We start from the raw sequence: 12,476 nt of genomic DNA, 5'->3' as shown, positions 1-12,476 counted from the left end.
TTCACACTTAGGCTGCACCCTGCAGCTTCCCAACAAATATTAGGTGCCAGTTGTATACAGAGCCCCTTCAGGAAGCTCAGGCCATCCTGAGACAAGACTTCCAGAAGAAGGCTATGAAGATGAGTTTATTGGGATTGGAGAAGATGAGTGATTTTTTTCCAGGGTCCCAGAGCCAGGGAATGGTGTGGCCAAACTTTGGACTCAGTTCTTCTGGTTAAAATGTGCCTTGTTTCTATCACACCTGTCAGGAATTTAAAGGGCCAGTCTCTCTGGTATAAATGGTATTATGACACCATTTGTTGATTGCTTACTGTGGGCCACAGGATTCTGTGCAATTTACGTTAATTAATCTCCATTTCCTTTTCCTAAAAATTATGACAATGGTTCCCAAAGTGCAAGTCACCAGCCAGCAACATAAGCATTCCCTGGGAAACTCATTAGAAAGGCAAATTTGCAGGCCGTGCCTCAGACTGCAGGAATCAACACTGGGGAGAGGCCAGCAGAGTGTGTGTGTGTGTGTGTGTGTGTGTGTGTGTGTGTGTTGAGGCCTCTGGGGGATGCTGATGCCCACTGATGTTTCAGAACCTGGAGTTGCTAATGCACAGAGAGATCAAGTCTCCTCCTCTAGGCCCCCCAGCTGGTAGGTGTGGAGCCTAGACTTGAGCACCTACCCGTGGCTCAGAGGCCACCCTCCTATCAGCCTTTTGTCCTGTCATTTTGGTGAGAACAAACTTTGCAGGGTCCTGGGGCCTTGAAAGAAGATTTAGAAGGAAGCTGTGGTGCTGCAGGTATTCAGGAAGGGGATCAGGAATCAGGGAAAGAAGACAGCAGTTGTCCCTGTTGGTGGAAGATGACAGAAGATACAGGACCCAGATCAGGGGCTGGAGCTCTCTTCACGGAGCTTGTCATCTCTTGCCGTCTCGAAGGACGAAGGACAGGAAACAAATAGTCTCTGTCACACAGGATACCAAACAGTGACATGGGACACCTGCTGCTAGGGAAAGCGAGGGGCTTTCAGAGCATGTGACTTAGGGACTCAGCGGTCAGGAGAGGCTTCCCAGGGGAGGAAAAATCACGCCTGGGTGAAGTCCCAGGGAGGAATGTGATTGGCAGAATTCCAGGAGCTGAAGCGGCAGGAGACGTGTGAAATGGGGCAGAGAGTAGGAGGCTCTCTTGACCAGCAGGATGGAAGTTTCTTCCAGTTTCCCGCACACAAGTTCATGGGCCCCACCCTGGCGCACCTGTCCCCTGGCAACAGACCCTGGCTCCAGCAGGTCTGGCCCGGTAGGAATGTGCTCTGAGGACTTTGCCCTGAAGAGCAGAGTAGTGTCAATAACCAGGGATCGGGGAATGACATCTGGCTGCCCAAAGTGCAACCCAAGCGTGATGGTGGCACTCGAGATGATCCCAGAGGGGCCGGCGTGACTTTTATATTACTGTTTGTGCTTCATTTAGTCAGTCTCCCAACAAAAGGAAACCAGCGTACCCAACTGGCAATTTAAAAATAAGTGATTAAATAAAAGCATTGGAGGAGACTAAGCTAAAAAGAATAAAAAAATCAAGTGAGTTGTTTTAAAGAAATGTATTAAATGAAAATATTTCCCGAGGTTTGCAGACAGAACCCAAGTTTTGAAGATTGTGGGAAAATCTCTAAAGTTTGGGAAACGGTGAAGTCATCTGATGGCAAAGACCATCCCTTAGGAGAGACGGACACTCCAAGATGATACCCAAGTAGGATTCACGCTCTTGGACTTTCTTCACCCAGCTCCTGGACCCTTCCAGAACTCAGTACGTGCTTAGCCAGGCCTGTGGATGGACCCCAACAGAACCAACCTCTGCCTCTTGGAGCTGACATTGTGAGACAGAGACAGACAACAATGAGGTCAGCAAGTGCCACATTGTTGTACTTTAGATGGTAATCGTACCAATATGGCGCCCGAGCAGGTTGGGAGGCGAATGTGTGGGACAAACCTGCGTGTGAGGAAGAGGAGTCACTTTGAGTGGAGCCCAGAAGGAAGGGAGAGGGGGAGCTCTGGGGGCTTCTGAGAAATGTGGGTCCAAGGAACATCAAAAATCAGTGGCAAAGGCCCATGGTGGGAGTGTCTTTGTGGTGCTCGTGGAACAAGAAGGAAACTAGGGAGTCTGAGCCACGAGGGAGCCCAAGGCTGCCAAGCCCTGGATCAGGGGGCTTCTACGCCAGGGGCAGAGCGTGGGCTTTTACTCTGAGTGAGTCGGGAAGCCACCGGAGAATGGGACTCAGAGAAGTGTCCTGGGCAGGCTCGAGGTGTAGCAGACCTACTGGCAGCGGCATAGGTAGGGTGCAGCGGTGACCAAGACAGAGGAAGTGGACATGGAGAGAGGGGCCAGGCCAGGACCCTAGAGGAGGAAGAGATGGGAGAAGGGGATTCCCAAGGAAGGGAAACCAGAGGCGACTCCCCTGTTCCTTAGGTGCCAGAGGAAGAGAGAAGACAGGTTCAGTGGGGAACACAAGAGTGGTGTGTTCTGGCCTCATTCAGGGCCGGGGAGGGGCTGCTGGGGACCGGAAAGGCTGATGGCATCCTTCCCTGGAGAACCCGCGACCCAGTGACTCACAGCCACCAAATCAGAGACACAGATAAACTCCAGAGATGAGCTGTGGGCGGGCCAGACTAGAACTGAGCAGGTCTCATGGTGTCAGATGCGGGGAGGGATGGGCTGCCACACGCAGGAGGGAGGTCACCCAGGCACCAGGGACAACTCTCCTCCTATCAACTCCTGACATTGAGTTACTTCTGGTTCAGAGGACCCCACCCCCAGCCTGTCCCTGGGACGGTGCTTGGGGCAGGCATCTCCATTATCTTCCTGGATGAAAGGGCTCCAGGCTGCTGCTGCTACTCCCGAGCCTCATCCAGGCAGGGTCCCTGGTTGGAGGAGGACTGGGCTCTGGATGGGCCCCCGTGGGAGCTCACAGTGCAGGAATAGCCAAACCTCCTGCCTTCTCCATCCTTCACTCTCAACTCCACCTGCTCCCCAGATAGGAGGTGACAACCTCATCCCAGGCAGAACAGCAGCCAAGCAGAAGACCCCGCCCACAAACTCACTTGGTTTAGAATATCTTCCCTGGGCACAAGGAGGGGAATCAATTTGGTCTCAAAAGCCCTCTCTATCAAACTCAGGCTAGGGTCGGATATCCAGAGGGGAGGAAACCAATGTCACCATGGAGCCTTGTTCAACAGAGCAAGTGACAATGTCTATAATAACAACAGCTCCCTTTTCAGAGTGCCCTTTCCGTGACAGCTAGCACACAGTGCTACAAAGCTTGTGACCATGGTAAAGGGTGATCCCACAACACACCCATGAACTCGGTGACATCAATGTCATCCTTAGACAGAAACTGAGGGGATAGCACTGTGACGAATGGAGAACTGGCATTTGAACCCAGGTCTGGTAACCACGTGCTCTTCCCAGGGGCAGGTGCTGCAGAGCACTGACCCTGTGTGAGTCTGCTGACCCCTCGAGGAAGGCACTAACAGTCCCTCAGCCAGGCGGGGAGTGGCAGTCTAGTTGCCTGGCTCCGCAGCTTCCCTAGTAGGAGTTGACAGTCAGGTCACCCCAAGTGGAGACCATATACATCATTCAAATAAAAGAAGAAAGGAGGGGCTGGGTTGTGGCTCAATGGCAGAGCACTTGCCTAGCAGGGGTGAGGCACTGGGTTCGATCCTCAGCACCACATAAAGATAAATAATTAAAGGTATTGTGTCCAACTACAACTAAAAAAATATTTAAAAAAAAAAAGAAGAAAGGATTAGCAAGGGCATCAAAACTACCTCTCCTGGGAATCCTGCACCCCAGTCTTCGCCTTCTCCACGAGGTTTCCAGAAATGAATTGGGTGACATCCTGTCACCCAATTTCCTCCTGGCATTGTGGCCAGCAGAATCCTCAGATACTCTTCCCAGGTGATGAGCAGCAATCCAGTGAGTCCCCTGCCTGAGACTTTTGGGAGCTGGAAGATCTCAGTCCCACACTGAGATCGCTGTTTTTTTTTTTTTTTAATCTTCTATTTTGAAATAATTATAGACTCACAGGAAGTTGCAAAGATAGAACAGAGAGATTTTCTGTGCCCTTCACTCAGTTCCCCTCTGTAGATGCTCCTTACATAATTACAGTCCAATATCACAACCAGGAATCTGACCTTGGCATAATGCACGTGGATGACCCCACATCGTTCTTATTGTGTCTGCACATGTAGACCCATCGCTGCAATCAAGGTACAGAATTACTCCTTTCCCCAAAGAGCTCCCCCCTCCTCCTTCTCCACCATCCCTAACCCCTGGCAACCAGTAATCTCTTCTGCATCTCTGTAATTTTGCCCTCTGAAGAGTGTTACAGGGTATGACCATTTGAGACTGGTGTTTTTCACTCACTAAAATGACCTTCGGAATTATCTGTGTGGATGCATATCAATACTCCATTCCTTTTCCCAGCTACAGAGTACAGCCAGCCCTCCATATCTGCAGGTTCCACATTTGATTCAACCAACTATGAATCAAAAGTATTTGGAAAAAAATTGCATTTTTAATGAAGATGTCATTTTTTGGTCATTTTCTCTAAACAATACATTACAGCAACTATCTACACAGCGTTTGCATTGGTTTAGGTATTCTAAGTAATCTAGAAATGACTTTAAAGTATATGAGGGGCTGAGGATGTCGCTCAGTGGTAGAGCACTTGTCTAGCATGTGTAAGGCTCTGGGTTTGATCCCCAGCATAGCAATAGAAAAATAAAATAAAATAAATACATTAATGTATTTGCGTAGTTGAATGCAAATAACACCACCAATTTATATAAGGAACTTGAACATCCACAGATTTGGGTATCTGCTGGGGATGCTGGAACCTAATCATCCCAAAATACTGAAGGACAACTGTCTTCTCTGGTATGGATGCTTCCCAATTCTTTTAAACACTCACTTCTTGAAAGACATGTTGTTTGCTTCCAATTTTTTGTTATTACAAATAAAGCTGAAATGAATAATTTGAATAAGTTTTTGTACAGATGTAAGTTTGTTGTTGTTGTTGTTGTTGTTGTTGACAGAATGCCCAGAAGTGTAATTGCTTCATCAACTGATAGGTGTTTTTTTCTGTTTTTAAAGGAACTGACAAACTCTTTTTTGAGAGCGGTTGTCCCGTTTTGCATTCCCACCAGCAACGTGTGAACGACCCAGGCTCACTGTCTCCTACCAGCCCAGGGTGTTGGCACTATTTTTATTTTAGCTATTCTAATAAGCATGTACTGATCTCTTGTCATGGCCTTAATTTGCATTTCACTAATGGCCAGTGATGTGGAGCATCTTTCTGTGTGGTGAGTTGCCACCTGTTAATCTTCTTCTGTGAGCTGTCTCTGTCCTTGCTCATTCTTTTTCTTTTTAGATATACATTTGTTCTTTTTAGATTTAGATTTTTTAGATTTGTTCTTTTTAGATTTTTAGATTTAGATATACATTTGTTCTTTTTAGATATACATGACAGTAGATTGTATTTTGACATGTTATACATACATGGAGTATAACTCATTCTAATTAGGATCCCATTCTTGTGATTGTCCATGTTGTGGAGTTTCTCTGGTTGTGTATTCATATATGAACATAGGAAAGTTCTATATGATTCATTCTACTATCTTTCCTGTCCCCATCCTCCCTCTCTTCCCTTTATTCCCCTTTGTCTAATCCAATGAACTTCTAATCACCTCCCCCACTGTGTGTTAGCATCTACCTTTCAGAGAGAACAATAGGCCTTTGTTTTGGGGGGGACTGGCTTATTTCACTTGGCATGATAGTCTCCAGTTCCACCCAGTTACTGGCAAATGCCATAATTTCATTCTTCTTTATGGCTGAGTAATATTTCGTTGTGCATATGACCACATTTTCTTTATCTATTCATCTGTTGAAGGGCACTTAAGTTGGTTCCATAACTTAGGTATTATGAATTGAGCTTTATAAACATTGATGTAGTATGCTAATTTTAAGTTCTCTGGGTATATACTGAGGATGAGCTAACTGGGTCAAATGGTGGTTCCATTTCAATTCAATTGTTTGAAGTATATTAATTGAGTTATGAAAATCACCACAACCAATTTTAGAACATTTTATCACCCCCAAACAATCCCATTCCCATGAACAGCCAACCCCCTCCACTCTCTGCCCTGGGCAACCACTCAGTCTACTTCTTGCTTCTATAGATTTTTCTTTTCTAGACACTTCATGTAAATGGAATCATAAGTATGAGGCATTTGTAATTTTTTTCATTTAATGTTTTCAAGGGTCATCATATTGTAGCATCTATTATCAAACCTTCCTCACTTTTTATTGCCAAATAATACTCTGTTGTGTGTATATACCATGTTCCATTTGTTCATTCATCACTTGATGGAGATCTGCATTGTTTCCTCTTTTTGTATTTCATGAATAATATAACAATATTATTATTACAATAACAATAATGTGTTATTTCATGAATAACTCAACTCTTGTTTCTATCTTGGCTATTTGTATACCTAAGAGTATAGCAAGTGTAGAATCCTATATTAATTCAATGCGTAAGCTTTTGAGGAACTGTTCTGAGAATTTTTTTTCCCAAAGTGGCTGCATAATTTTTTATGCACACTAGCAATCGAGAAAAGATTTAGCTTGTAGCATTTGATAATGCTACTATTTTTAATTTTAGTTGTTTTAATAGATATGTCATGGTGGTTTCCCATTGTGTTCTTAATTTGCTTTTCCCCAAAGAATGATGGTGCTGAACATCTTTTTATGTGATTACTTTCTGTCTTTATATTCTCTTTGGCGAAATGTCTCTTCATTTTGCTCATCTAATTGGATCATTTTATTTATGTCATTTTAATGTTTTTTTAAAAAATGTGTTATATATTCCTTCTAGATACGAGGTCTTTGTCAGATATAAGATTTGCAAACATTTCCTTCCAGAATGTAATTCATCCCTCCTTTTCTTTTCTTTTTTTTTAATATTTATTTTTTAGTTGTAGTTGGACACAATATCTTTATTGTTTTTTAATGTGGTGCTGAGGATTGAACCCAGGGCCTCGCACGTGCTAGGTGAGCGCTCTACCGCTGAGCCACAATCCCAGCCCCAATCCCCTCCTTTTCTTAATGGTGTTCTCCATAGAGTTAAAACTGCTAATTTTGATGAAGTCTAATTAATCAATTTTTAGGGACCATGATTTTGGTGTCATGTCTAAGAATACTTCATCAAATACTAGGTCCTAAATATTTTCTCCTATATTACCTTCCGAAAGTTTTATAGACTCATGTTTTACATGTAAATCTATTGTCCACTTTAAGTTTTGTACAAAGTTTAGGTTGAAGTTCATGTTTTTGCCTATGAATGACCAATTGTTCTATCACCATTTGTTGAAAAGTCTGTTTCTCTACCTTTGAATTGCTTGCCTTTTGTCAAAAATCAGTTGGCCCTACTTGTACCGGGCTGTTTTTTGGCTTTCTTGACTGCTCTTTTGATCTGTGTCTATATCTCCACCAATTACACACAGTTTTCGTTACATATATTAATTCTATAAAAAGCCTTGAAATCAGATAGAATGATTTCCTTTTATTTTTTTTTTTCCAAGAATTTTTTCTATTCTTGTTCTTTTTTCTTTCCATATGAATTTTAGAATAATCTTGAATATATCTATAAAAAGGCTTCCTGGATTTTGAGAGTACTTTTATTAAATCTGTTTCACAGTCTGGGAAGAAATGACATCATTACTATGATTCATAAACATGGTATATCTCTCCATTTACTTAGAATTTTTGATGTTTTTCAGCAAGCAGTATTTTTAGTTTTTAGGGTACACATCCTATATATGTTTTGTTAGATTTATATCTAAGTAATTTTTAGCCATTGTAAGTGGAGTTGTGTTTCAAATTTCGGTTTAAACAAGTTCATTTTTAGTATAAAGAAATGCAACTAATTTTTGTGTTGATCATACTTTCTTCAACTTGCTGAAGTTACTTACTAGTTTTAGAAGGTCCTGGGGGCATGAAGTTCCCAACTCTTCTCTCAACCTTCTCTGACATCACTCCTGTTTAGCATGGGGAGTGGTCTAGGGGTCTTTGTTACAGCCTGGAAAGGGTGCAGGTCCAGGCCCCCACCCAGCTTTTGCCAGCAGAGGTGGGGGTGAGGCTACCCGGATTGTTTGTGTGTGTGTGTGATTTGGTTGGAGTATGGCACTTACTGGCAGAAAGAATTTTCTTTTTTGGATGCCTATTTGTTTTTTCTTTGGCTAAAATAGAGTTTTGCTGGATTTTTTTTCTCCCCCAGCGTTATCTTCTTCAGCATCCAGTCTAGGACATATGAAGAAAAAAAAATATCCAGGGAATTCATAACATATTATTCCTGTGTCCCAAGACCCCTAATCTGTCTGCCTTCTGTCTACCTCACAGTCTTTATATGCTTGTTTTATAATATCAGGGGTTTTAATTGTACTTAGTAGAAGAAATAGGGAAAAACACCATCAGCTCTCTGGGTCCACAGGTTTGGTATCCACAGATTCGATCAATCATAGATTGAAAATGTAATTAGGCCTGAGCAGGTGGTGCAAGCCTGTAATCCCAGCATCTCGGGAGGCTGAGGTAGGAGGATCACAAATTCAAAACCAGCCTCATCAAAGGCAAGGTGCTAATCAACTCAGTGAGACCCTGTCTCTAAATTAAATACAAAATAGGGCTGGGGGTGTGACTCAGTAGTCAAGTACCCCGAGTTCAATCCTGGTAACCCCCCACCATCACAAGAAAGAAAGAAAGAAAGAAAGAAAGAAAGAAAGAAAGAAAGAAAGAAAGAAAGAAAGAAAGAAAGAAAGAAAGAAAGAAAGAAAGAAAGAAAGAAAGAAAGAAAGAAAGAAAGAAAGAAAGAAAGAAAGAAAGAAAGAAAGAAAGAAAGAAAGAAAGGAAATGTAATTAGGTTTACCATGATTGCATCTAAAATAAAAATGTATGGACTTTTTTTCTTGTTATCATTCCTTAAACAATACAGTACGACAACTATCAACATTGCATTTGCATTGTATCAGGTATTATAAGTGATCTAGAAAGAACTTGAAGTATGCAGAAGGATATGTGTAGGTGATATGCGAATACTATGCCATTATATATGAAGGAATTGAGCAGCTATGGATTTTGGTATGTTAAACCATGACACAAAGAAAAGACCACCAACTCCAATTTTAAATCAAATTAAAGCAAGCTTGTAATCCCAACCAGCCGAGACTGTCTCTCCCAAAATCCGTGGGTTAGAGAACAGTACCCCAGCTCTCTAGGAGTGCAGTTTTATAACACAAAAAGTTGCAAAAAGGTGGGTGTCTTGAGAACTTACAGATAACAGGATTTTGACAAGCATAATACAAAGGCAGGTAGTAGTTTAATGGTCTAAATGGTTCAGCACTTAGGAAATAAATTTAGATCCCAATATCAGAATTTATGAGGCACCAATAGGGTTTCAGAGAGGGTTGTTATCTGGTCAGGGAAAACCAGACACGGGTGAGTTCAAGGCATGGGCAGGCATTCCAAGCAAGTTTAGAAATCGCAGTAATTTATAGTAAAACAGAAATTAACTTTTCATGACTTTGTGATGAGATGTCTCCCAATCTTAAGATAGAATTTAGCTGGGTTCATCATTCCCCCTTGTCTTATGTGTCCCTTTCAAATCTTTGATAGGGTAGAGGAAGAGCTCTGAAGGAATTTTAATCCCTCAGGTTACATTTCAATTTTAATCCCTCTTGGACTCACCCAAAACTGGCCCCCTGATCCGACCTGACTAGATTTACCTATCTATATTGACTGTCTATCTATTTCTGGCTTCACTGTTGTAAGGAAAGGGGTGGCGCTTGTTCTGGCTTCTTCGGAGCTGAGAGGGGGCGATGTGGGGTTCAGGTCAGATTGAAGTTTGGTTGGGGAAGAACAGGTTGTAAAGTTCTGTGAGGATGGGTGCTTCTATGAAAGAGAAACAAAATACATGAGTACTGAACAAATATTGCTGCCTCTGGAACATGTTAATGAATATCATGAAGATGGCAGAAGTTAATATTTTCTCACCAGGAGGTGTGAAGATTGAGAAGCTGTCCCCATAATAAGGCCAGAGTGGACAAGGCCTTTATATAGGAATGTAAATTTTTAACATCTTTAGAATTATCAGGAATGTAAACACAACATTTAACTTTTAATGTTGTAGATGTCTATCCCCATGAGATGTAGTTAAGCTACTCAATGTCATCTGATCTTGTAAAATTTTTGCTGGTATGACCTCCATGTCTAGTAGAGAACCCTTTATTTCTGTTACTTAGGGCTGGATAGTCATACTCACAAACATCAAGCTTACCTGTGTAGGTTAGGAATATCTGCAGGCCTTAAATTAACTAAAAACTTCTGACTCTGGCAGTTCCTCTTGATAGTTTCTTTTGATAGTTATCAGGCATTCCTGCCTGAGAATCCCTCTTTGTAGCCTCCAGTCTTACTTATCTTGGGGGCTAACATAAGTGTATAGGTTAAGTTATATTTAACTATTATTATTTATCTTTAAATGCCCAGGAGTGGCTATCTTTTGGTTTTAACTATTTTTGTTAGGTGTTTAGGATGAAGCAAGTCAAAATGACTTTTGTTTCTCTCTATTATTAAGAGTCAGCTGAGTTTCCATAGGAGTCACTCTTGTGGGGACTTGAGAGCAATTTCTTAGTTCTGCTAGTGCCATTTGCACTAGGAGGGATCCAGGTCTTGCAGACCATGTGGCTTCCCTTGGAAGCACCAGGGATATCTCCCTTCTCCAATAACCCTCCTCTTCATGGCAAGTGCATCGATTGGCTTTCTGTTCTACAGGGGTCTCATTAATCTCCCTGATCTGGAGGTTATGGGGCCCAAAGTTGCAAAGCTCTTTAGAGAAGTTCCCTGTTCCCTGGGTTTACACTGACTCGGAGGGCAAGAGCCAAATATTGGTTCTTGGTCCCTTTTAATTTAACTTTAATTTTTAAGTCTTGATCTTAAACATCTACAAGTCAGTCTCACCAGTCTTAAGTTAAGAATACTGGGATTTAACTTTAATGTCTATAATCTCACATTAATTGGGGTCTGTGCTATCCTATCTGTCCTTTGAGTGAAGGCTTATTATCTTAAATTAACCCAGGTTGTGTGTTCTTGAAGCAATACCTGCAAAATATTAACAGGCAACATTTAGACAGTTTATAAGGAAAATACAAAATAAAATTAACCAGAGTAAAAACATATTTAGTTTGTGTAATATCTACCTTGGACTTCGACTGAGTTATATTATAATCCCTATTTGAGATCCTAGTAATCTTAACAACAAAAATCAATCTTTTCAATACAACTTTAAATGAACTGAAGTCTGGCCTGCTGTGGAGTCATCTGACAAGTATTAAGATGGATGAAAAGTATTGAGAGCCTTATCTCAGGTAAGGCAGAGCTCTTTATAAATCTTAAGTAAGCTGTTCTAGTTGTGAATCTGATTTTTGTTTCTAAAATATCATTTTATAAAGTTTACATATATTGTTGCTTGAAGTCACATGAATATTAGCTAACACAATATGATATTACATTTAAAACATGAATTGCAGAAAGGCTGAGAACTTTTAACCTTTTGTGGAAAAGTTGCAAAATGTTTGAGTTCTACAATATTAACCTTTACATACCTTAGGCTCTCATTAACTTAAAAATACATTTAAATTGTACCCCAGTAGGGCTGGGGTTGGGGCTCAGTGGTAGAGAGATTGCCTAGCATGTGTGAGGCACTGGGTTCGATTCTCAGCACCGCATATAAATAAATAAAATAAAGGTCCATTGACAGCTAAAAAATATTTAAAATAAATAAATAAATTGTACCCCAGTATAAAAAGTAACATAAAACTTTAGATCTTATTGATAACAGGTCCAGTTATAGAACATTAAATGTTATAAATAAATCTCCAATAAAGTTTATCATCTTTATAAGCCCCAAATTACCATACAACTTTAGTTTGGAGAACACCAGCTTGATATAAAGTTCTTTTAAAGTTTCTACCTTAAAACTTGTATACCTGGAAGATATGAACATATTTAATATATAAATAATAGCAGTAGCACCATAATTACCTTGATAATTTTATATTAATTAAGTTTAGCTCTTAAGGAAATAACATAATATTTTAAAATAACAGTTGTTATTTAACCATAATTATATAATCCTTAATTCCTTTAAGATTACTTGCTCAAAAAAACCCAATACTTAATAAACACAATGTTATAGGTAATTCAATGTTTTAAGAAATCCTCATTTTTTTTAACATATAGATTAAACTTTGGTTTATGTCAGTATATTAACATTTGACCTTAAGGAAAAACTTCAAATAGCCTTGACTAATTATATTACATATATATATATATATATATATATATATATATATATATATATATATATATAACCAAATCATATGATT

At 40.7% G+C, this 12,476-nt stretch overlaps 1 protein-coding gene across 1 annotated transcript in view; it reads left to right on the top strand.

Annotated features, from left to right (window-relative positions):
- The first annotated feature begins 1,799 nt into the window (after nt 1-1,799).
- Cd22 (CD22 molecule) overlaps nt 1,800-12,476 on the top strand; it is a 27,421-nt gene continuing 16,744 nt past the window's right edge. The window contains exon 1 of the mRNA XM_015497129.2: nt 1,800-1,882. The gene's annotated coding sequence lies outside the window, so the exon portion shown is untranslated. The remainder of the gene's footprint in view (nt 1,883-12,476) is intronic.

This window comes from Marmota marmota, unplaced genomic scaffold (genome assembly GCF_001458135.2).
Source record: "Marmota marmota marmota unplaced genomic scaffold, marMar, whole genome shotgun sequence".
Classification (NCBI taxonomy): Eukaryota; Metazoa; Chordata; class Mammalia; order Rodentia; family Sciuridae; genus Marmota; species Marmota marmota.
Note: the sequence above shows the minus strand (reverse complement) of the source record. Positions and strands in the feature narration are given on the sequence as shown.